We start from the raw sequence: 23,920 nt of genomic DNA on the forward strand, positions 1-23,920 counted from the left end.
GGGCAGACACTCTTTCCTGCCAACCTCAGACTCCCTGAGAGGGGCTCTGCACCTCCCTGGTGTCTAAAAAGTCTGAAAGGTCTTGCTGTTGTGCCCACAAATATCTTGTGCTTCTTATGATATCGCACCTGGAGAAGGACCGGCACTTGAATTGTAAGAGACACGAGCTTGTGTGTGTTGGTTTGACTTAGTTGATTCGTCTTACTGAATGATGGGTTAAAGACACATGCAGGGTCTTGCAGTTTGTCAGTCACTGCACACACAAGAAGCAGAGGTGACTCACTGGTAGAGATTTAAAGCAGTACTGAGGTTCTGGTTGCAGATGCCAGCGTGACGCACATCCATCATGCTGCCGATTCTTTTGGGCCAGTGAGTGATGGAACCCAGTCAGCCGGTTGGACACCGGCCCTCAACTTATGTTTCAGCCACAGAATGAAAGACAAGGAGGTGATGTACAAGCCCACGGCGAGACACACAAGCATCATGAATGTGTTAGAGTTAAAAGAGAAGGGGAGAGAGCTAAGGCTGTGGAAAAAGGTGGTCAGGCTGTCGAAAGGGACCCGGATAGGACAGATAATGCCAGTGCAAAAAAGGAGCATTTACAGTAGATGTGCTTTACACTTTTCGCACTCATTCAAAGTCAGCAAACATCAATGCAGGCAAGAGTTTGAAACTTACGAAAGAACTAAATGATGCCTTTCTGCATGTTCCATGTATGGCTAAAAGAAAAAAAGATAATTGTACAGACACTAAACTTTTACATTTTGGGCTCTTTCATTAACTGAAACTTTTGCAGTTTGTGATTATTCTGTGGATATTACATTTAGTCCTTAGCTAAACTTCAGATATTTGTAGTACAGTTTGATTTTGTAATTAATGTATAGGCATTTTCTTAGGATGCCAATTACATTAACATCTGTAAGCACTCCTATATTAAAATCTTCCTCCTTCTTTTAGGACTTCTTCTCCCTCTATAATAATCAAAGTTGTTAATTTATTTATTTTTACTAAGGATGCTACATACATGAACAGAAAGTGTCCTTGTGTTACTGTAAAGTTTTAAGTATCCAGTAATATACAGACTATAGATTTACAGATGGCCCTGGGCAATGACAGTGATATTCAACCTCTGACTGTCAAAGTCATGAAGACTGCCTGCTGGGATAATACACAACTTGCATTTGATAGTACAGTCTGGCCCCATGCCATGATCAGCTCAGTAAAGTAAAGGCACTGCATTACCAGGGTGAAAACTAAGGGTTTGTGGGGGTGGGTGATGAGACACAGCCAAGTCTCTTATTGGCTTGCCAATTTGGTGAGGGGAAGAGCCTGAGAGGATTCCACTACCCCATCCTATAGAGAAAACAACCATGTGTTCTATGGAAGACCCCCCCCCCCCCCCTCCCCCGAAAAAAACAAAAAAAAATAAAAATAAAAAATTGGCCCTCTTGAATGCTTTCCACCTGTAATCATCACCAATCATCACTAAAATTTCCTTTCCTTAGTTTTAATGGATCATTCCTCGCCATGTCTGCGTAGGTGTCCGCAGCTCTATCTGTCCTTTTTGTGTGCAGCATCCTAACCCACCCATAGCCCCTGCTTCATTCCATGGTGGCATTCTGGGTGCAGCTGCCAGAATCTAATTGGTCCCTCTGGGCCAAGGGAGAGCTGGCATCAGCCTGCTAAAATGCTGATCACAACCAGAAGAAGTTGGCATCTGGTAGAAGCAGAGATTGCCACCAAACCACTGGCATGGTCCACTCACAAATACACAACACAGCAGCAAAAACACTGCTAAAGGTCCTTCAAAGTCACAGATAAATGCTTCAATTCTTGCGTCATGTTAAAATTGCTTACTGAGCACAGCACCAGAGAGTATGATCAGGACCAGCTGAAAAATAAACTACTTTATCCATGAGACATGCTTCACACCAAAAAACATAAAAAATAAATACTGCAACCATCACTATTTAGCAGGTTGTATAGAAACAGATTCCAGTCACTTGATCAGATTTTTAAGTTGTCATTAAGTCAAGTATTAATAATATCAGTAAATCTCAAGACAAGCTCAGTCAGTTATGTCTTTAACTAAAAAAAAGAGAAAAAAACTCAGAAAAAAACAAGACTAGAAAAGTTCTCTGCAAACAGCATGTGTTGTTACGGATGATGCCTGCAGCAATTAGGTTAACTGTCCTCATCAGAATGCTGTATAAGCATTCTGTTGCTCACATTCGGTGTGCGAGGTAGCATCAGCAAAAGCACTGCCAAGACTTACATGACTGTCGATTATGTTGCACTACAGCATTGTCCTGATTATTTGGGATCAGTATACCATATTATGTACTCTATATTCTACCATATACCTAAATACCAGTGTCAACAAAGTTACAACATTATCATACAAAAGTTACTGCTAGCTGGCTAACCGTTTCTATCTTCCTTTAATTTTGTCGATTACACAAAATGCAATTCAGTTTTATTTGTACAGCGCCAAATCACAACAACAGTCGCCTCAAGGCGCTTTATATTGTAAGGTAGACCCTACAATAATACATACAGAAAAAAAACCCAACGATCATATGACCCCCTATGAGTAAGCACTTTGACAGTGGGAAGGAAAAACTCCCTTTTAACAGGAAGAAACCTCCAGCAGAACCAGGCTCAGGGAGGGGCGGCCATCAGCTGCAACCAGTTGGGGTGAGAGAAGGAAGACAGGATAAAAGGCATGCTGTGGAAGAGAGCCAGAGATTAATAACAGGTGTGATTCAATGCAGAGAGGTCTATTAACACATGTTGAGTGAGAAATGTGACTGAAGAGGATATACTCAATGCATCATGGGAATCCCCCAGCAGCCTACACCTATTGCAGCATAACTAAGAGAGAATTCAGGGTCACGTGATCCAGCCCTAACTATATGCTTTAGCAAAAAAAAAAAAAAAGTTTTAAGCCTAATCTTAAAAGTAGAGGTAGTGTCCGTCTCCCAAATCCACACTGGAAGCTGGTTCCATAGAAGAGGGGCCTGAAAACTGAAGGCTCTCCCTCCCATTCTACCTTTAAATATTGCTTAGTTATCTACATTTATGTTGTACTGCTAATTTATTGTTGGCTAAAGTCAATGTTTGACATCACAATAATTAGGGTAAGTTTTGGCTTTAGCATTTTTTAACAATGGTTAAGCCAGCTATCTGTAACATAAGAGCATCCACACAGAAAGCAATTTGCTCACTGCACACCACTTTGTTGCAGACAGTTCGTTGCTAGAGGACATTCCAGGTTTCAGTGGCCTGAAGCCTTGTGTCATGAAGCTCCATGCTGTAATAGCAAATCAGCATTATAAAAAAAAAAAAAAACATGCAATTTTGGGAATTGTTTTTTGTGAACATCATTACTGAGGTAAATCAACACAGGTTATTCCAAACTCTTCACTATATATACACAAACACGTTAAAACAGGAATGCAATAAAAGACATATTCCAGTGTGAGACAGACAAATGGAGGAACAGCAGTAGAATAACTGTCTCTAAAATAGATGTGGGGTCGTGAAATTTAAGTATACAAGCCTAACTGTAGAAGAGCAGCTATGCTATTATGTATCACATGCACAGAAGCAGGTGATACATGCACAACACAACTGATGGTCCCAACCCCATTAAGAAAGCAAGAAATTCCAAAAATGAACCCTGACAGGGCACAACTGTGAAGTGAACACCATTTCAGGTGACTACATGAAACTCATTGAGAGAAGGCCAAGGATTTGCAGCACTGTCAACAAAGCAAAGGCTGGCTACTTTCAGGAATCTAAAATATAAGACATATTTAGAGTTATTTATCTTTTTTTTCTTTGCTGTAAAATTCCATATATCTTGCTTCATATATTTGATATCTTCAGTATGCATCTACAATGTCGATAGTAATAAAAATAAAGAAAAAACTTCAATGAGAAGGTGTGTCTAAACTTTTGACGGGTAGTGTGTATCTTCATTCTGTTGCTCTGGAACAAACATCTGCTTTCTCCCTCTGCCAACATCTTCTTTTCAAAAACTTTTTTATATATTCTCATTTCTCATTTCACTGTTATGCAGATGATTCTACTTTCCTCTTAAAAATAATTCTACAGCCTCTTTAAAAGTTTTGCCAGACTGCCTTGATGACATTAAATCATGGTTGGCATTAAAATGTTTCAATGTAAATGATAAAAAAAAAAAAAAAAAAAAAACTGAGGTTATACTATTTGGACCCTCGTTCTTCTCTTTAGGGGCTGAGAAGAACTGGACTTCTGGAAAAGTCCAGAACTCCCTTCGTAACAAATCTGGGGGTGTTCTTTGATTTATTCAAAAGTGAAGGCACACTGAGCCAGCATGTCTACTACAGCATTCTGCAGCAACATGTCATCCCATCTGGTTTGTGTTTAGTTGGTCCATCATTTATTTTTCAACAGAACAATGACCCGAAACACACCTCCAGGCTGTGTAAGGGCTATTTGATAAAGAAGGAGAATGATGGAGTGCTGCACCAGATGGTCTGGCGTCCACAATCACCTGACCTAAACCCAGTCAAGATAGTTTGGGATGAGATGGACCGCAGAGTGAGGCAAAAGGGTCAACAAGTACTCAGGATCTCTGGGAACTCCTTCAAGACTGTTGGAAAACCATTTCAGGTGACTAAGGCCTAGAGAACATATGGTGACTGTGACAAAGTGGAGAAGCAGTTGTAATTCTCTCCATTTGTCCCATATGTGTTTACCTTTTTTTTGCACATTGTACACATTATTCTGTTTCTATGTATTTGCTATGATTTGCTATTTGTCAAGTAACATTGCTTCACTCACTATCCCGGGTTTGTTTGTGTAAGCGTTTTGTTGCCGGCAAATCAAACATTCTGCAAATTAAGACAAATACTAAGTTATGTTTCTTTATACTTTATTATGTTACAGATTAAGTCATTTGTTCATACTTACTCTGTTTGTCTTTTCAGTCATCATGAGTGTCAGGTGTGGGGAAACGCCCGCTTGGCATTTCCTCATTTTAAAGTCCTGATCATGTCACACATGACATCAAGCTGTATTTACTTTCCGTGGGAGTTATGAGTAAACTGCCATATCAGGTTGTGTTGGGCCGTGATCTTCCCATTTTGCGAGATCTGATAGCCAGGGGAGAGGAAATCAACCCAAGTGTTACAGCTGAGTCTATGGTAGCAGTCACCAGGTCAAAATATAAGCATCACGCGGAAGAAGGTTTAGGTTGGGGTGAATTTCCTTTCGCTAACAGTGATGTTCCTGATTTTGAAGGATTAAGTCAGGGTCGCATAAGAAAGAGCAGAGCCCAGAGACGACAGGCTAAGGAGGGGGACAAAGTTCACTGAACCAGTTCCAGTGCCACAATGTGATGAATTACTAGTCGTACCTGATGAAATAGCTCAGCTTCAAAGAGAGGATCCATCTCTAGCTCCCCTGTTTTTAAAGAGTGTCACAAACGCAACAGAGGTCACTGAGAGAGGCAGAGAGCTATTTTTCCTAAAGGGCGAGCTATTATATCGCCGTAGTAGGGTTGGAGACCAGTTGGTTGTGCCTAAGAGTTTAAGATCCACAGTACTGCAGTTAGCTCACTCAGTCCCTTGGGCAGGACACCTGGGTCAAGCCAAAACCTTCTCTCGTATGTCAACTAGATTTTACTGGCCACAGCAGTTTACGGACACTGTGCAGTTTTGCAAGTCTTGTCCCGAGTGTCAGTTAACAGCACCCGGAAGGAAAGGTGACAGGGCTCCCCTGATCTCTATGCCAGTCATAGACACCCCGTTCTCTCGTGTTGCGATGGACATCATAGGCCCATTAGAGAGGAGCAGTGCAGGGCACAGGTATATTTTGGTAGTGTGTGACTACGCTACAAGATATCCCGAGGCTTTCCCCTTAAAAAAGGTTAAAGCTCGTCAGATTGCCAACTGCTTAATACAAATGTTCTCGAGGGTAGGCATCCCAAAAGAAATCATTACTGATCAAGGGTCCAACTTTACATCTAACTTCATGAGAGAAGTCTATAGATTGCTGGGGATCAAAGGTATTAAGACAACTCCCTACCACCCACAAACAGATGGCCTTGTTGAACGTTTCAACAAAACCCTTAAAGCTATGTTGAGGAAGTTTGTGAAAGATACAGGAGCGGATTGGGACCAGTGGCTTCCTTTCTTGCTCTTTGCCTACAGAGAGGTACCTCAAGCTTCCACAGGGTTTTCTCCTTTCCAGCTCTTGTATGGCCACGCTGTCCGGGGTCCCCTTGATGTGTTGAAAGAAGCTTGGGAGGCTCCAAATCCCAGAAAACAATGCAATGTTCTTTCATATGTACTGAAAATGAGAGATAAGCTTGAGGAGCTCCAAGAGCTGGCCAATACTCATCTGGTTGGTGTCCAACAACGTCAGAAGCAGAGTTATGACAAAGCAGCTCGTAGGAGGATTTTTCAAGAGGGACAAAAGGTTTTGCTGCTTCTTCCATCATCTGAGAACAGTCTCCTTGCCAAGTGGCAGGGACCGTATGTGATCAGTAGGAAAGTGGGTCCAGTTACCTATGAACTGTACATGCCTGAGCGTCGCAAGAAGCATCAGATATTTCATGTCAATTTGTTGAAAGAATGGTGTGATCGGCCAGCATCTTCACTAGAGTGTTGGGCTCGTGCCGTGGTCGAAGAGGAGGAACCACGGGAGCTGTTCTTTCCTTCTCCAGCAGGTCAACAACTAGTTCCTGATGTGAGTCATCTTACTTCCAAACAACAGACAGAGGTGAAAGCAATTATGCCTGCTGATCTTTTTAGCACCAAACCAGGTTGCACCAATCTCATCCAACATGAGATACGTCTCCACTGTCCCAATCAAAAACCTATTAGGGACACCACCTCACGGGTTCCTGCGAAGCTGATGCCAGCATTAAAACAAGAGGTGGAAGACATGCTTGACATGGGGGTCATTGAGCCATCTAGGTGAGTGGTGTAGTCCAGTGGTTCTAGTGCCGAAGAAAAATGACCCTAAACAGAGATTTTGTGTGGATTTCTCTAAACTCAATGCTGTTTCTGCTTTTGATGCTTATCCGATGCCAAGAGTAGAGGAACTGATTGAGCGTTTGGGGAACGCTAAGTATCTTACGACATTAGACCTTTGCAAGGGCTACTGGCAAGTACCTTTGACTGAGTCTTCGAAAGATTTGACAACTTTTAGAGTTCCCAGTGGACTTTATCGCTTCAGAACAATGCCTTTTGGTCTGCACGGTGCACCAGCCACATTTCAGAGGTTGGTGGACGAGGTTTTGAGAGGTGCAGATGGGTATGCTGCAGCATACATTGATGACATTGTGGTGTTTAGCGAGACCTGGGAGGATCATGTTCAGCATCTTTCTGATGTCTTTCAACGGATTAAGAGAGCCGGGCTTGTCATAAATGCACACAAATGTCACATTGCTAAGTCTGAGGTGGAGTACTTGGGTTACGTCATCGGGGGTGGGGTCATCCGCCCTCAGGTGTCAAAGATTGAAGCCCTGAGTGCCTACCCACCTCCTACGACCAAACGGAAAGTGAAATCGTTTTTGGGTCTGGCGGGGTGGTATCGCCGCTTCATTCCCAACTTCTCTGCTAGAGCAGCAGTCCTTAGTGACCTTACTCGCAAATCTAGCCCCACAAAGGTTAAATGGACTGCCGAGTGTGATGCAGCTTTTGTTGATCTTAAAAACTGTTTGTGTAGTGAACCTGTTTTGCAGTGCCCGGATTTTACCCGGCCATTCACTTTGCAGACGGACGCTTCCGGAGAAGGACTTGGAGCAGTGTTGCTGCAGGGTGAGGGTGAGGATAAATGACCAGTGGTGTATATAAGCCGTAAGCTCTTTCCTAGGGAAATGAAATATTCCACTATTGAGAAAGAGGCACTGGCAATAAAATGGGCTCTGGATACATTGAAGTACTATCTAATGGGTGATGAGTTTGTTTTGGAAACTGACCATCGTGCATTACAATGGATGAACAGAATGAAAGACTCTAATGCCAGAATCACTAGATGGTATCTGTCCCTACAGCCATTTCGCTTCAGGATCCAGTATAGACCAGGGCACAAGAATGTGGTGGCCGATTTTCTGTCCCGTTCCATGGAGGAGTGAGTGCCTTAAGGGGGGGGGAGTGTGACAAAGTGGAGAAGCAGTTGTAATTCTCTCCATTTGTCCCATATGTGTTTACCTTTTTTTTGCACATTGTACACATTATTCTGTTTCTATGTATTTGCTATGATTTGCTATTTGTCAAGTAACATTGCTTCACTCACTATCCCGGGTTTGTTTGTGTAAGCGTTTTGTTGCCGGCAAATCAAACATTCTGCAAATTAAGACAAATACTAAGTTATGTTTCTTTATACTTTATTATGTTACAGATTAAGTCATTTGTTCATACTTACTCTGTTTGTCTTTTCAGTCATCATGAGTGTCAGGTGTGGGGAAACGCCCGCTTGGCATTTCCTCATTTTAAAGTCCTGATCATGTCACACATGACATCATCAGGTCAAACCATGTGAAGGGGTTTCTTTTTCCAGAGAGATGCTTCCTTTTGTTTGTGTTAATGTTTAAAGGGATTTGTTGAATGTTTTTCCTTTTGTTAATACTGCCATTTAGTTGTGTAAATGTGCATATTAGAAGTGTGTAGAGGTTTTGTGTTTTTAGATAACCTGAGTAGAGTTTTAGATCCCTCAGTTGAGTGAGTGGTACTGGCTGGGCAATTGGAGGGAAATTGATGGCCCTATTTAAAGCCAGTCTCTACCAGATGCAGGAGAGAGGAGAGGTGAGCTGTGTCACCAGAGCCATGTTATGTTGAGTTTTGTTAAATGAATTGATTTGGGGAAAGTTTTGTTAAGTTATACATTAAATTAAGTTCACTGCAAATAAATTGCTCACCTTGGAAACCCAAAATGTCTGCATAGTCTGCTTCCCTACCACCTTCCTTGACGTTCGAGTGTGACTACTTCACAGTGACCCCCTGGCAACCTGTGGTTGTTAGGGAAAATTGTCTATTTCCTGACCGATTGGCCAATAGAGATTGAAAATGTGACGTCACTCAGGGGTAAAACCGCAAAGAATTCTGGGAACTCGTGGCAAGAGGTACTAGCGCACGCTGGCTTTCAATTGAAATCAGTTACACAGCGATAAAAAGAAACACAAAAAATGTCAAGAAGCTGTTGTATTATTAACTGCAATAGCCGGTCGCATGACAGCCACGGGAAGCCGACGGGTAAAGAGATCGGTTGTTATCGGATTACGTCGTTGAAGAGAAATTGTTCGAGCCATGTTTCCGAAGTAACAAAGAGGCAACGGGTGGCCTGGATTGCAGCCATTCAAAGACAAAATATAACGTCCCAGAACACTCCAGCTCACAGGTTAGTCTGCTCCAAGCATTTCCACAAAGGTCAGTCTGCTGTTGTAGTTAATGCGTCATTTTTCATAACATAATTGGTGATATAGGTTACAAGCAAGTCTGGCGCTGAACAGAAATTGTCGCGCTATGCTCCTTTATTTATTGTGCATAAATAGTGAATTGTCCTGACACAATATTGTGTTTCGCTTCTGTTATTACCATGGTACACTGACAAAAACATATACTTTTATTCACAGGATAAAACAGTTGTTTTGTATCACTAATTGCCCAGTACGATTACAGCATACAATATTATTGTCACTGCTACATTTCTGTAACGCGTACCAGAAATTATTTCCACTACTAATTAATTACCATTGAGCTCAAAGGTTATATTAATAAACGGTTAACGAATGTGTATTTATGAAGACGATTTGTGAGACTGGTAAACTTATATGTAGGATGGTCTTTACTTTCTACACGGTGCATTTCAAGGTCCTGTACCCATCCGTCGGTAAACTGTACCTGGGCTTGTTGCAGTGACCTGAAGTTACTAAACTTCACAAGTGTATGCACTCACTCCAAGAACCGTATAATTATAAATATGAGCGTGGTGAAAGTTGGGCAGCACGCTAACGTATTTTGTCCCTCTGTGTGCTCGTAAGGGTCTGACCCTTTCACTGGTTTGATTTTTTTCCTCGTATCTTTTCTTTGACTTTTCATCAAGTCTGTCTTTGTACGGACCGGCACTGTTCTCCTTCGTTTTGTACATACCTTTTTGGGGGGCAAAGAAAAAGCATTGGAACCGAAGAATAATAATAATAATGGATTGGATTTATATAGCGCTTTTCAAGGCACCCAAAGCGCTTTACAATGCCACTATTCATTCATTCACGCATTCACACACTGGTGGAGGCAAGCTACGGTTGTAGCCACAGCTGCCCTGGGGCAGACTGACAGAAGCGAGGCTGCCATATCGCGCCATCGGCCCCTCTGGCCAACACCAATAGGCGGTAGGGTAAAGTGTCTTGCCCAAGGACACAACGACCAGGACAGAGAGCCCAAGGATCGAACCGGTGACCTTCCGGTTACAGATGCGCTTCCCAAACCCCTGAGCCACAGTCGCACCCAAGAATGAATGTTTTGCGGTGCTGCAAATGCTTGCATTTGATGCAGGTACTTGGATTGTTTTGCCACGAGTTCACGGCATGCAATGCGCGAAAGTCACGTGGTCTGTCAATCTCTATGGCTGGATATTGCTGGGTGTTGTCAGGTTAACTGGTCACAGTAAGAATTTTGAACTGAAATCTCCGTGTGATTGTTTTGGTCACTAGCAGACTGAAAACAGTCGCCCATACCTGAATGAGTTTTACAACCCTTAAATAATAGTGCAAATATTTGCAGTTAAATCCACATCTTCCTTGCAAACTATTCTGGACTGAACCTCCAGCAACCATTAGCCAACCAGTTGGGGAATTTCCCTAGCGACCTGTGGATGTCAGGGGCATTGACTCTGTCTCTGTGTCAGCTTGACTGCGGTTTTAGCAACTAATTTAACAGCAACTGCATTCAACAACCAACTGGTCAGGGTAAACAGATTTTCTCTTATCAACTGGTTGTTGCCAGCTGGTTGCTAGGTTAGATACCCAATACAGGTTTATGGTAGCAACTGGGAGTTCTGCACTGCAAGTCAGTTCTGCACTTTGTGATTTTAAGGACAGTCATCACAGAGATTAATCTTTCTTACAGACAATTTAGGAATAATTCTTTCTTTACTTGGGTCTTTCTTTACTTTCTGTGTTTATGTCGGGGTTTATACTATTAATGGAGGCCATTTGGCCAGGATTACTGTCATTGAACAAGATGATCAATGATATCTGTGTGTTCTTCCACAGAGACAGAGTGAGGTATTTAACACCTAAGCCACCCAAAGACTGGACACAAATTAACCACACACACACACGCGGTGAGAAGAAGCCCTCTGGACACAAGGTAAATTAACCACTTCCCCCAGAGCAATTCACAAGGGAGCAGGGGACAGTTAATGGTAAACGATCAATACTGCCTTCTTCAGGAGAACCCACGCAATATTACCCCCACATCTAGATACATATACCATGTATCTACACAAAGTTACGAGGACATAATCCATATTTTCTCTGTGTAAACACAACATTTTAAGACTCAAATGAGGACAGTTTGATTTGTCTGTGGCAACGCTGGTCTATGAGGTCATGATGCTTGTCTCTCTTTTAGTCAAGTGGCTTTCTACCCCCAACTCCCTTTTTCTTTTTTCCTTCTTCACTCCTCTTTAACTCTGAAGCTATAATGACAGGAGACAAACTAGCCATTTCCCCCAGAGCAACTCACCAGGGACAGCAGAAAATGAACTGCCCCAGATCAATACTGCACTCTTTCACACAGTCACGCTTCTCTCCACCACAGACACTCAGCAAAGTGTCCCACTGTGAAAAAGACACTGCTTTAATTTGATTTCAGAATTGAAAATAAAATGACTCTCTTTGACTCTCTTTGCACTGACTAGAATAAGCCTAAGACAATAAAAGAAAAGAAAAAAGAAAAGACTGCATGTCTTTTCTTTTGAGACTTTCACAACAAGTGAATTGCATTATCTAATAAAGCCAATGTACAAATGTTTCTCTGTGTTAACATTCATGATCCAGCCTGGTAATTTATCATGCTCTGGGTAAGTCAGCCTGCTTTCATGCAGCTTCAATACAATAAAACTCAATACCTGCTTTCATAAATAAAACTATTTACTTGGATCATAAGGCCTGCAAATGAAATATACCCACAGTAGTACAGACTTACTTGAAATAAAGCCATTTTTGACCCAACTGAATTTACAATGCATTATACTCCTGCACATTTTTTTCTTCACACAGATAATCCTTAATAGTTGATTTCATCTTACCTGACAACTTCTGTTTGTTCAGACTGAAATGATCAACAGTTTGACAAACTTTGGGTCTAATTACACATCGTGATGGCATAAAGGAAAATCATGTCTTAAAAATGTAACTCCACCAACTGCATCATTCTGAAAAATCCTAAAAAGTTTAAGAAGTAGAGACAAAGGGAGGAGGTAATGTGGATATGGGATGGATGTATCTCAGTGATGCTCTTTTGAAAACATGTTTCCTGAAACACACTTTAGTGTGGTAACTAGAGGATCATGATGGTCACAAGTTGCATTAATTCAAGCCATTAACTCGAGCCCTAGTAATATAGAATTCGACAATCTAGCAACACATGATCTAGTGTACTAACTTTGAGGGCAATGGACAATTCTTGGGCCTCTTTCAGAGTGGCCAGTAGATATCTGGACAAGACCTTTGCTGATAATTTAGTTTTCCAAAGACAGAGTTTACATGGACAGGTTTCCAGAGGATATTCTAGGAACTTATTTTAACATTCATTCATTGAAATCATTCTGGGAGAACAACTGCAATGAAATTAACTTATACAAACAATGCCTCTGCTCTCATTTAGTCTCTTCAATCAGCCAGCCACAGCTGGCTTACATGTCCTCTGTAGTGGACTGAGCCAGCAGACCTCCTCCTGCTGTGCAATGCAGAGCAACTCAAATCAGACACTGCATGAAAGAACAGTCGCAGGTTTGTGTGCCAGAGACTCACTTGAGAGGCAGCTGATCATATTGCTCAGTTATTACTCACAATGGACATGATAAGTCATGTTTGCAGAAGAAAAAGCAATAAGCAGCAAAGGCCCTTTACAGAGCTCAGAAACATTTGCACAAATACTTGCAAGCGATGCAAGTGCGATAAGTGTACTTCCTCCGGATTGTAGATGTGTGGGAAATACCATCACTGTTCAAGTGTGTGCTTAAAATAAAAGGTAATAAAATGACATGTTAACTGGTTATCTTTGAGATTTTATTTCAGAAAAAAGCAATACCTCTTGTTCTCCAGGTGATTGTTTACCTGCTTTTAATTAAATTATGCTCAAATGTGATGACTCAATAGCACACGGTCCAAAATAATAAACCAGGAAGCTTTGAGTACCAAAGATTTTGTCCCACAACATTGAAAAAGACTTGATATGGAGGTAGGGCTGACACGATTAGTCAACTAGTCACGATTACGTCGACGACTGATTTAATAGGCGACGTGTTGTTTGAAGCTTTGTAAGATCACAAAAGACGCAGGAATAAGTAGTAGGATTTAAGAGTGTAATAACGGACTGAAACAGAAGATGGCAGCACTGCATGTACAAGGATGTCAGCTACCGTTAAACCCCGAAGAAGAAGAAGAAGCTGTGTCCCAGAATTCATAGCTCAGCCGAGGTCAGTTTCCAACAATGGCGGCAGCTAGTTAGTTTTAATGTTACTCTTATTATTCTTTCTGTGTCACAAAATAAACGTTTAACATATTTTCAGGTGAGAATGTAGCTGTGTAAACTTCAAATATCTGCTCAGTTTATCAAGACACCACATATTTTCAAAAGCGCTCCGACGTTTTCGGCGAGGTCTGTTACCCACCAGCTCGATAGCTAGCCGGGGGCACGGCTCACTAGAGCCTGTGAGAACACCGGACTCCCGGCAAATAGTTTTCAAACCCACCAACGTCTTTCGCTACTCCGGTTAAACATGTAATATAAGTCACTTAGATAACTTAAGAATGTTGTTGTTTGGCTTTTTTTAGTATTTTATTTGTTCCTGAGTAAATCGGTTTGGCTGAGATTAAAGTTATAGTTTTTATACAGCTGAATAAACTTCAAGCAGACAACTGATCATCAGAAGTGTGAGATGCTCGAGAATATACTCCAGTGTCCTGTTATATTTTAGATAGCAAGGAGTTTATTAAACTTCACCAAAACAATCTGCAAATTTCATTAAAATTTAATAAACTATCATCTTGTCTTTATTTTTAGTTAGCACATACCTGAAACACTTAAAGCTGTCAGCTAATGATAGTTATATAAGAGCAGATGCATGCTGGTGCAATAAGCTGTACGCTGTACGTCCAATGGATGATGATCTGATTAGTCGACTAATCGCAAAAATAATCGGTGACTAGTCAACTATCAAAATAATCGTTTGTGGCAGTCCTATATTGAGGTCAGATCTTAGCCTTTTATACACTGGCTCTGTGTTAATTCCACACCGCTAAAGGGCTGTTCGATATAACAATATATACCGGATGACGATATAAAAACATCTATCGTTTCCTGTTACGCTATCGTTTGTTTCGTGATGTCGTAAAATAAACTGTTTACAGCAATATGTTTTCATCTTTTTGATGGTCACTGTAGTGCCTATATTAATTTCCTTAAGTTCTCTGCTTGTTTGTTTTTCAGTTAACACTTTCACAATAAAGCTCAAGATCCTGTTGAGACTTTTCAAAATAAACTGAATCACGTCAGGTGCTAAAAAACTAAACCTTAGACTCAAACTTTCAAAGAAAATGGTGGCCGTTACTACTTATGTCTAAAAATGTATAGTTTCATGCATCGGTTAAAATACTCGACTCCAGGTAAAGGACGCCCAGCTGAAAACACTTCACGCAAGTCGAGTTGCCCGAGATTCACAGAATTTACAGAAAATGTTACATTTTTGTGATTCATATCGTTGTCAGGACGATAAATATCTTATATTGGGATATGAGATTTTGGTCATATCGCACAACCCTACACCACTACTATATTTTCTACATCCTTCCACGACACCCTAATGTTTACTAGCTGCAGTCATCCCCCACCATTCGCATGGAAGAGAACAGAAAGAGACTACTCTCTGGATTCTCATCTGCCAGTGAGAAACAAATGAGAGTGAGATAAATCTGTGACTAAATCATAACTGCTGGAAGCTGAACCAGAAGTATTGCAAGAATGAGTTTTACGTGTTGGCAAAAAAGTTAGAAAATTATTAAGAAATAATACTTTGGTCATGATCTTCTAAAAATTAATAAAGTTGAGTGTCAAGTTGGATCCTTATAATGGTTGCCATGGTTGCCAGTGATTTTAGATGTCAAACCATAAGCACATTTGCTGTGTAGTTAGAGGTTGTAGGTTCAGCTTGAGTGAGGGACAAGTTCATCAGCTGCTTAACATGCTGAGGCAGCAGCACACATGTGCAGAGCCCCCTCTGCAGCTCATTGGCAGCAGTGCAGAAGGAGGACACTCTGGTGAGCGTATGGGTGGTGCATACGAGTGAATCCTCAATCTGGCTGTACACTCTGATCCACTCACAGGTGAGTATAAATAGTACTGACCCCAAATTCTGCAGGTCCCTGCTAATTCTGTGCTGGCCCAAAAAGACATGACAGAATCCATGCCAGCTGCCTTCCACTGACCAGTCAAACCAGCATCACTGCCAGCAGACTACAGCTGATAACCCACCACCGGCCGGATTTCATATTTGGAGCAGACCAACTAATCATCAACAGGTCATCAAATTATTATATTTATAGAGAATTTTATTTTTGTTCTGCTATGCAACAGTGAAATTAATTTATTACAAGTGCAGCATCAGTAGCTGTGTAACAATTAACCCTTTAAAGCCGGTCGGAGTGGGCACGCTCTGTTTTGCGTAACTATTTTTAAATCCCGGTAGCTCTGCAACCACGTAAGCTAGCGCAATAGTTTTTTTTGCATATGAAACCGGAGGAGTTCTACTTACATCTTATGCCATCAGCTTGTCATAGGTCACAGTTTCCTTCCACATATAGCTTTGCAAAAACTGCATAAAAAGCACTTGCAGCAACAAAAACATAATATTCCAGAAACACGCTTTGCCGATCCGATCAGCTGTTCATAACACTTCCTACGTTGGAATAGACGTCAGCGCAAACTTTTGCATGTCTGCCATTACCTGCCCGAAACAGGAAGTGACATCATTTTCGCGGAAATGTAGTTTTTTTTTTTTAACCATCAGGGCCTCAGGGCCTATACTGGTGTTTTTAAAAGTTATCTTTGACTTTATGACTTTCTGTATCGTTTCTGGGATGCTTAGGACTCATATTGCACTGCTGGAAATAGTTTATTTTGATGCATATGCTGCTTTTTTGCAAATTTGCAGTATAATATTTATTTTCGTTTTTTCTGCAATATATAAAAATTGGTGTATTTCAAAAATAAAACTATGAAGACACTCAAAATAAATTTCCTGTGGTAGGAAACTATTTTGTGCAACTTTTTTGTATTTACAGTTTTGAGGGATAAGCCTCTTAAATTTCTCTAACTAGAAATATATGTTAAAAAAGCAAAAACGATTTTAAATTTTTTTGTAGTTTATTGCACTTTTTTGCAATTTATGTAATTACTATGCACTTAATGAATACATATTATTAAAATCTGGGCTATAATTGTTGTATTGATGTATAGCAACTTGAAATGCTCCCAAAAATGGCACCACACCATGTAAAAATATAATATAAGCTCTGGCGGACTTGGTTCTATGGTAGGTCTTAAAGGGCTAAATAAAAGATTAAATTAAAGAAATGATTGAAAAAATCTTTCAAGTTGAAAATGTTACAAAGATAAAAATAATACTAGAAATTGTACTGTAAAAATGAATGAGGCATTTTGTAGCATTTACCCATGATAGTCCTGGGAACTAATTTGGTAACCAGTTTAACATGAGGAAAACACAAAATTAAAACCAAATGTCTGACTAGTTGACAAGTATGAAATTAGACTGTTAAACTGTTAAAACTGATCACATCCTTAACCACAACCTTAAGCTAAACACCGTCTGTACACACACTGTGTTAATCACATTGTTCAGTGCCCAAAATAAAATACCACACGTGTTGGTGTGTTAGTGGCAGCACAATACCTTAAACAACATCCCCTTATAAAGGTGACAAGGAAGAAAACATGCATGGTGAATAATGAAACATTTAGCATTAGAATGCAGGGTCAGAGTGCTGTCATTACTACACTAATGATGATTGACAAATCTTTCATCATTGTTCTGGCGTGTAGTGCCGGTTATTAATATCACACTCGGAGCTCATAGTCTTTCCACCCATTACAGCTACCAGAGTTGCCATACCAGAGCAGTTGCACGTTTACTACCATGAATGCCAACACAATGAGAGTCAAACCAAAGCTGAACACATACTGGAAATCATCTGAGATGTTTCAACAAGCAGGACATGATAAGTTATATTTTATTGTGTCTTCAGTTTGTATAGGGCAAGAAAAACAAATAAAACCAAATACATTTTCACTCCAGCCACACATAGAGTTGAAGACTTAATTACATTGCATCTGTTCAGAGCAAATCTCCCTAATTAAAGAGTTTAAGCATTAATTATTCAAACACACAGAGAGTAGGGGACTCTTGATGAGTTACTGAAGAAGTGTGTGAAGGTGGTGATGAGGGGAATGCAGTGTCTTCTCAGGCTATAAAAACAATCAACCCAGGCATAGCTAATCAATACATGCCTAGCAGTTATCTTAAAGGACTTTAACAAGAGTGTAGCAACTGACAAACACAAAACAATCATCTATTATTAAATACCAAACCACATCCTAGACTGTGGGAGGAGGACGGGAACAGCAATGGGTACACAGAAATTGATAGTACTGGTACCACAGACCATTGATCCCTTCCCTACCCATCCTGACTGATTTTTCTCTAGTTTCGGTTTAGTCTGGTAACATGAGATGGTACTGCCCCTTCAGCTTGCACAGGTAGTCCAACTCCTCAAACCCCTCACATGTTTGCAGTTCCTTCCAGCACACTCGCAAGAGTAAGGAGGAGATACCAGGAAGCAGGCTGTTAAACAAGCAAGATGACAGAAGGACCTCAACCCAGCAGAAGGACCTGTGTCTGCTACTTTATGCAAGGAGGAAAAGGGGGAGCACTGCCAGGAATTCAGTAGACTACTTCTGACCAAACTGATAGACTCAGACTCCATGATGGTGGCACAGAACCCAACATCCTTCACTTGCACCAGTGCTCAAGACTCACCATCATGCATATTGATTGGCCCCTGCCAGAAAAAGAAAAAGGAACAAACCTGCCAGGTCCACCACTGGCACCCTATTCCATTGAGACAGCAGGTTCACACTGACCATACATGACAGATGTGAAAGAATGTTAGCTAACACTGCCCTGACTGTTGTTAAGTACATGGCCAATATCCTCAAACCCATTGTCAGAACATATGCTGGTGCACTGGACCCTGGGTGCTCCAGGTGCAGGAGGATAAGTATGTAAATTGTTCCAGGATGACAGGCATTGATGCAACTGAGTGGCCATCACTTTCTCCAGACTTGAAATGAATTCAGAACCTTTGAAACATTGTGTGTGAGTGCACAGCTAAGCAGTGTTTAAGCACCTTGAGGTAACTGTTGTGATTTGGTCCTATATATTATAAATAAAACTGAACTGAATTGCCTCAAGGCTAACACTGAGAAATAGCACCACAGGCTGCCTATGAGCTTATTGATGCCCTGATAGGAGATCTTCTGGGACACCATCTGCCATCTCATCAGGAGCATACCCAGGTAGGAATGCATGAGCCACATTATGATTCAAGTTGGATCAGCCTGTGAGTTTAATGGTAAATTTTGACTTGCAGTGTCACTTTGAATCTAGCCATCAAAAGGGTTAATGTTTTTGGTGTGTAATGGCCATTAAGTAATTTTATTCTCCACACAAAGTTTATCAACATTTTCAACTTTTATGATTCATTCATTACTATCTGATGTGTGATTCAAATGTTCCTCTAATTGTTTGAGCAGGGTTAGGGTTACATTTGGCAGATTACATCATTAGAACTGAGTTTCAGTTCAGCCCCTCAATCTATCCATCAGACAAAGCAGCACTGGTGAAATTAAAAAGACACCAAAAACTGATCAAAAGGTAGGTGAAGAGAGAGAGAGTAATGTGGATATTTAAATGGACAGAAAAAAAGCATTAGGGACTGGTGGGCTAGACAGTAGAGGGCCAGTGAATACCTCACTCAGACCAGAATAGAGTTGCAGGGGTTCAGATGTCCAGGCCAGTAGGTGGATGGAAATGGAAAGTTGGAAAGCTTGGATGAAGGAGAAAAAAAAAAAAACATCTTCAAGATGAGGGGTCAGGTTTCTCCTCAGCTTGGACCCTGAACTTGAGAACCTGATGCTTAGCTTTGAGTCTTGTATGGAGACTCAGGTAGAGCAGACAGATTTGAGAAGGGCATATGGATGAAATTGTAGAAGAAGTAGAAGTAGAAGAAGTAGAAGTAGAAGTAGAAGAAGTAGAAGAAGAACTAAATCTCTACTTAGCTCTACCAGCCTACTAAGACATACAGTCAAGCCCCATCAATATGGGAAACAGCTTTATTCCACTGTAGGGTAGAGAGAAGTAGAGAAATAGAAATAAGTAGATAAATGGAGTAAAGATGTGGTTAACCTCTGCAGTGATAGTGCCTATAAGAATTTAGATGGTAGTTGCAGTAACAGGTTCAACAGAAAATTTCACTGTTACTGGTCCAACACCTCTCCTAATGTTAAATGCCTAAAATATTTTGTAATTATTATGTCTGAATAAAAAGTCTAAAACTAGTAGACTATAATGTAAAGAAATAAAATGATACCAGGTTTTAGTACATTTGATACCCAGAGCTAACAATCTACTATATATGACATCCATCTATCCATTTCTTATGCTTATCCCTCTGTGACAGCGGAAGCTTATCCCAGTTGGCACAGGTCGAGAGGGGGGACACATGCTGGACAGGTTGTTGGTTTGTCACAGGGTAAACACAGAGACAGATTCTGTGTCCCATTCACACTTAGATTCACAACTCGCAAATTAGCCTAACCTTCCTTTGGACTGTGGGAGGAAGACAGCCGTAGAGAACCACAGAGCTCATGCAAGCACAAGTAGAACATGCAAACTCCACACAGAAATACTCCAGCCTTGATTAGGATTACCTCAGTTTTCATGTGCAAGCCTTTATGAGCTGAGACTCGGATATAGTTCCATCAAAGATTTGTAACTTAGAATGATACTATTGCACAGTACAACATTGCTGATTCACACAGTGTGGGAATCATGCATCTAGTTGGTAGTGAAAAGACTGGGGGCCGAACCAGAGCTGGGTGAAACAACACACTAAGAACAAAGCTGGACTTTCCTCAGGCATTGAAACAATACTACCAATCAACCAACATTTGGCATGTACTACAAGGAAAAGTAACGCACTCAGCCATGTTTATTCAAACATTAAGCATTCCTACACAGTTGCCCCCCCCGTCTTGATACCTGTCCCTGCTTACACCTCCCTCAGCACAAAAACAAGGCTGATCTTCAAGATCTTGTATGGTCTTTACCTTACAATATAGAGCGCCTTGAGGCGACTGTTGCTGTCATCTGGCACTACACAAAAAAAAAAAAAAAAAAAATTAAATTAATTAAATTGACTATTAAAACCTGGGCCGAGGGAGCTCTCGCGACACTAAAACACTGCTTTGCACCAAATAATTAGATTTATTTGTACATTGGGACTTAGAGGAAGTCACACATATAGCCTTGTGCTACATCTTGACCTGTGCTGGTAATTTCACTGTGAGTAAATGGATCTGAGTCTCTTCTAATAAGAAAACCTGGGTGGCGAAAGAAGTCCCTACAGTCCCCAGAACTTGTGCCCCTGCTTCAAATCAGGGGACAAGGCCCTAACTAGTTCCTTGGATTTCAAAGCATCTTTTCTGTTGTTTTTATCCAGTGGAAACCCCATTTTAAGCTATCTCGTGTGGTCTACATCCTGATTAAATGAAAAGTTCTGCAGAGTACAAGATAAAATATAACTGCCAAGTTTGATCCAGTAGAGAATATCATGATAAAACAATTCAGAAAGTCTAAAATTAGCAACATAATGTTTGTTTAACATTGGGTTGTTTTTTTTTCCTGTCTTGTGCGCTTACATCTGCTAATACTGTGTCTGAGTTGGTGGACATAACGTGCCAAGCACACTTCAGAATCTTTTCTCGTCCTCCCAAGCAAACCTCCTGCACTTACTGAGGCAATGTGTCAGTGTGTGCAGACATATGGAGGGGAGCGGGGCCGGATAATGTTACTGTCATAGGGTCAGGGTACAGCAGGGCGAGTGGCCGGCCAACTTTACCAACTAACAAAAAGGTGAAGATTTATGGAGCAGCTCTTAACAGCCCCAGACTTTCCCCTCCCTGTTACGATGACAAATACATCTTTATGTAACACAACAGCACCCCTAACTGCACAGGAATAACTCGGACTGATTAATCAGTTGAAGTTAAAGAATGAATGGAGACCTAGTTACTTCTGTCAGTTTGTTTTATTTAGTATTTGTTATATGAGTCTGCAAACTTTGTTGCAGTATTTCAGTATTCTGATAATAAACGGATTTTTCTTGCCGGAGTTCTAGTTTCACCCTTTGTTTTTGTTTTTAAGAATGGCATGACAAATTCAGATATTTTAAAGTATTAAAGTGAGAAGTACATCCAAATACTGATTTGTAATGATAGCTGTGAAACAATTAGCAGCCAGAACACAAACCCCTGAATGGTGGAGGAAATAACATTGATCTTTTCAATGTAAAGTTCTCCTGGAAAGGGCTCAAGGATTCTGATGCAGCGTCCACGGGATGCACTGGAACAAGTCTGATCCAAAGAACCTCTAACCTGCACCCAGCAGGAGCCAAAGCATTTTACCCAACATCCATGTGGCAGACACTAAAAGATCCTCTCAGAGGTCCCGTGTCCATGTCAGGATGGTCAAAACTATTTTGGCAGGATGGGAACCTACACAATATTTGGATGGTGGTTTAAAGTTGTGGTTGGCCAGTTTGCTGGTTGGGAAATAAAAACAGTTTTCCAGGCCATTAATTTGAACAAAATGCATCCATGTGGGCTAATCAGGCCTCTTAGGTTTGTAGCATACTGGCTGAAACCCTCAAGTAGTCCCTTGAAAATTTTAAATGGTAAATAATAAAGAAAAAAAAATACTGCCAGTTCCAATTTCTGAAGTTTCACCAGTGCTGAAATTTTCCCTCTAAACCATCCAAGAAGAATATCTAGATCAGTTTGTGATATTTTCTTGACAGCATCGAGATGTTATCTCCTTATTTTTCTCATTTGAGTGTCAAATGTATTTGTGAAAATATAATGACAAATGTCTGATTTTAATCCTTCCAAAAGTACATGGATCCCAATCTATACACCGGACAATTTCAAAAATCTGTTTCTATTTTGCACATCTGGTAAAGTTTTCCTGAAAATCTGTCCTTACATTTAAATATTCCTGCTAATGTATCGACTATTTAGTTACTGCCACCATTGTTATAATTACATCAATATTATTATCATTGTCACAATTACTATTACTAGTACACATTACTATTGGCAGGATTTTAAGTCTATACTGTCATAGCTAAATATGGCAACACCCATTGGTCCAGCCAACCCATTTACCAATAAGCGACACCCATATAGCCTGCCACGTGTTCTCAAATAATTAGCAGTGCGCTGTGTGCCTCCTGTTGGGTTTGTGATTTATTCAGACAGCCCAGCACATGGGCCACTCCTCTGGATACCAAGAAAACATTTACCTCCTTAACTGGAAAGGAGTCACAATCATCTCAGGATAAAGTTTCTGGACTTGGTAGCATTGATGACACTTTTCAACACCCGCTGCGCCCCCACCACCCCACCCGACAAAAAATAAGACACCCCTTCACAACACCACACAAATAATCTTAGAACTTGTTATAAAAAATATAAATAATAACAGAATATTGATTCAATGATTGGATTATCTGGAGCACGCCTTAAGCAATTTGAATCTGTTGTCATTTAGCAGGTTTAGCAAAGACCAAGTATTCTCAACCATGTCAGTGTCCTCAAGAAGGCCAGAGAGGCATGTTAAACTCAAATGAGTGAAAATTGTAATTATTGCCAGCTGACAGTTTGATGAGAGTCCAAGAGAGGGGAGAAGGAGAGGCCTTACAGCAAAGTTAGGGTGAAGTTACTCATGTGGGCATACCGTACGTTCAGGGATCAGACAGATCATTGGCATGTACAGCTCTCTGGGCACTGGGAGGTTAATCAAAATGCCAAATGTTACAGTGCACCATGGTACAGAGCTATACTAAGCCAGTAATGTGCAGGATGCAATCTTACATGAGAAACTGGACCATTCATGCAATTGAATAGCTATACTACATATACATATATATATATATATATACATATATATATATATATATATATATATATATATATATATATATATATATATATATATATATATATATATATATATATATATATATATATATATATATATATATATATATATATATATATATATATATATATATATATATATATATGCATGCAGACGCAGATGTCAATTCTGCCTTTTATGTGTATGCACAGAAAAGTGTGAAGATTACAAAAGTCCACAAAGAGGTCTCATGGCACTACTTCTGTTTAGCCAGACGTAAAAAGTGGAAGTTACACTGACATTCTTGTTGGTTTATTCTTCTTTTCTGTCTGCAACAACTGCATGAGCCTGTGTCTAAATCATTAAG

The 23,920-nt window shown here is 40.5% G+C and overlaps 1 protein-coding gene across 4 annotated transcripts in view; it reads right to left on the bottom strand.

The window, feature by feature from the left end:
* Window positions 1–23,920, bottom strand: part of zc3h3 (zinc finger CCCH-type containing 3) — a 76,516-nt gene that overhangs the window by 40,782 nt on the left and 11,814 nt on the right. The gene's annotated exons all lie outside the window — the stretch shown is intronic.

This window comes from Diplotaxodon limnothrissa, linkage group LG17 (genome assembly GCF_057381915.1).
Source record: "Diplotaxodon limnothrissa isolate DT_005_m linkage group LG17, D_limnothrissa_male_GT1.1, whole genome shotgun sequence".
NCBI lineage: Eukaryota > Metazoa > Chordata > Actinopteri > Cichliformes > Cichlidae > Diplotaxodon > Diplotaxodon limnothrissa.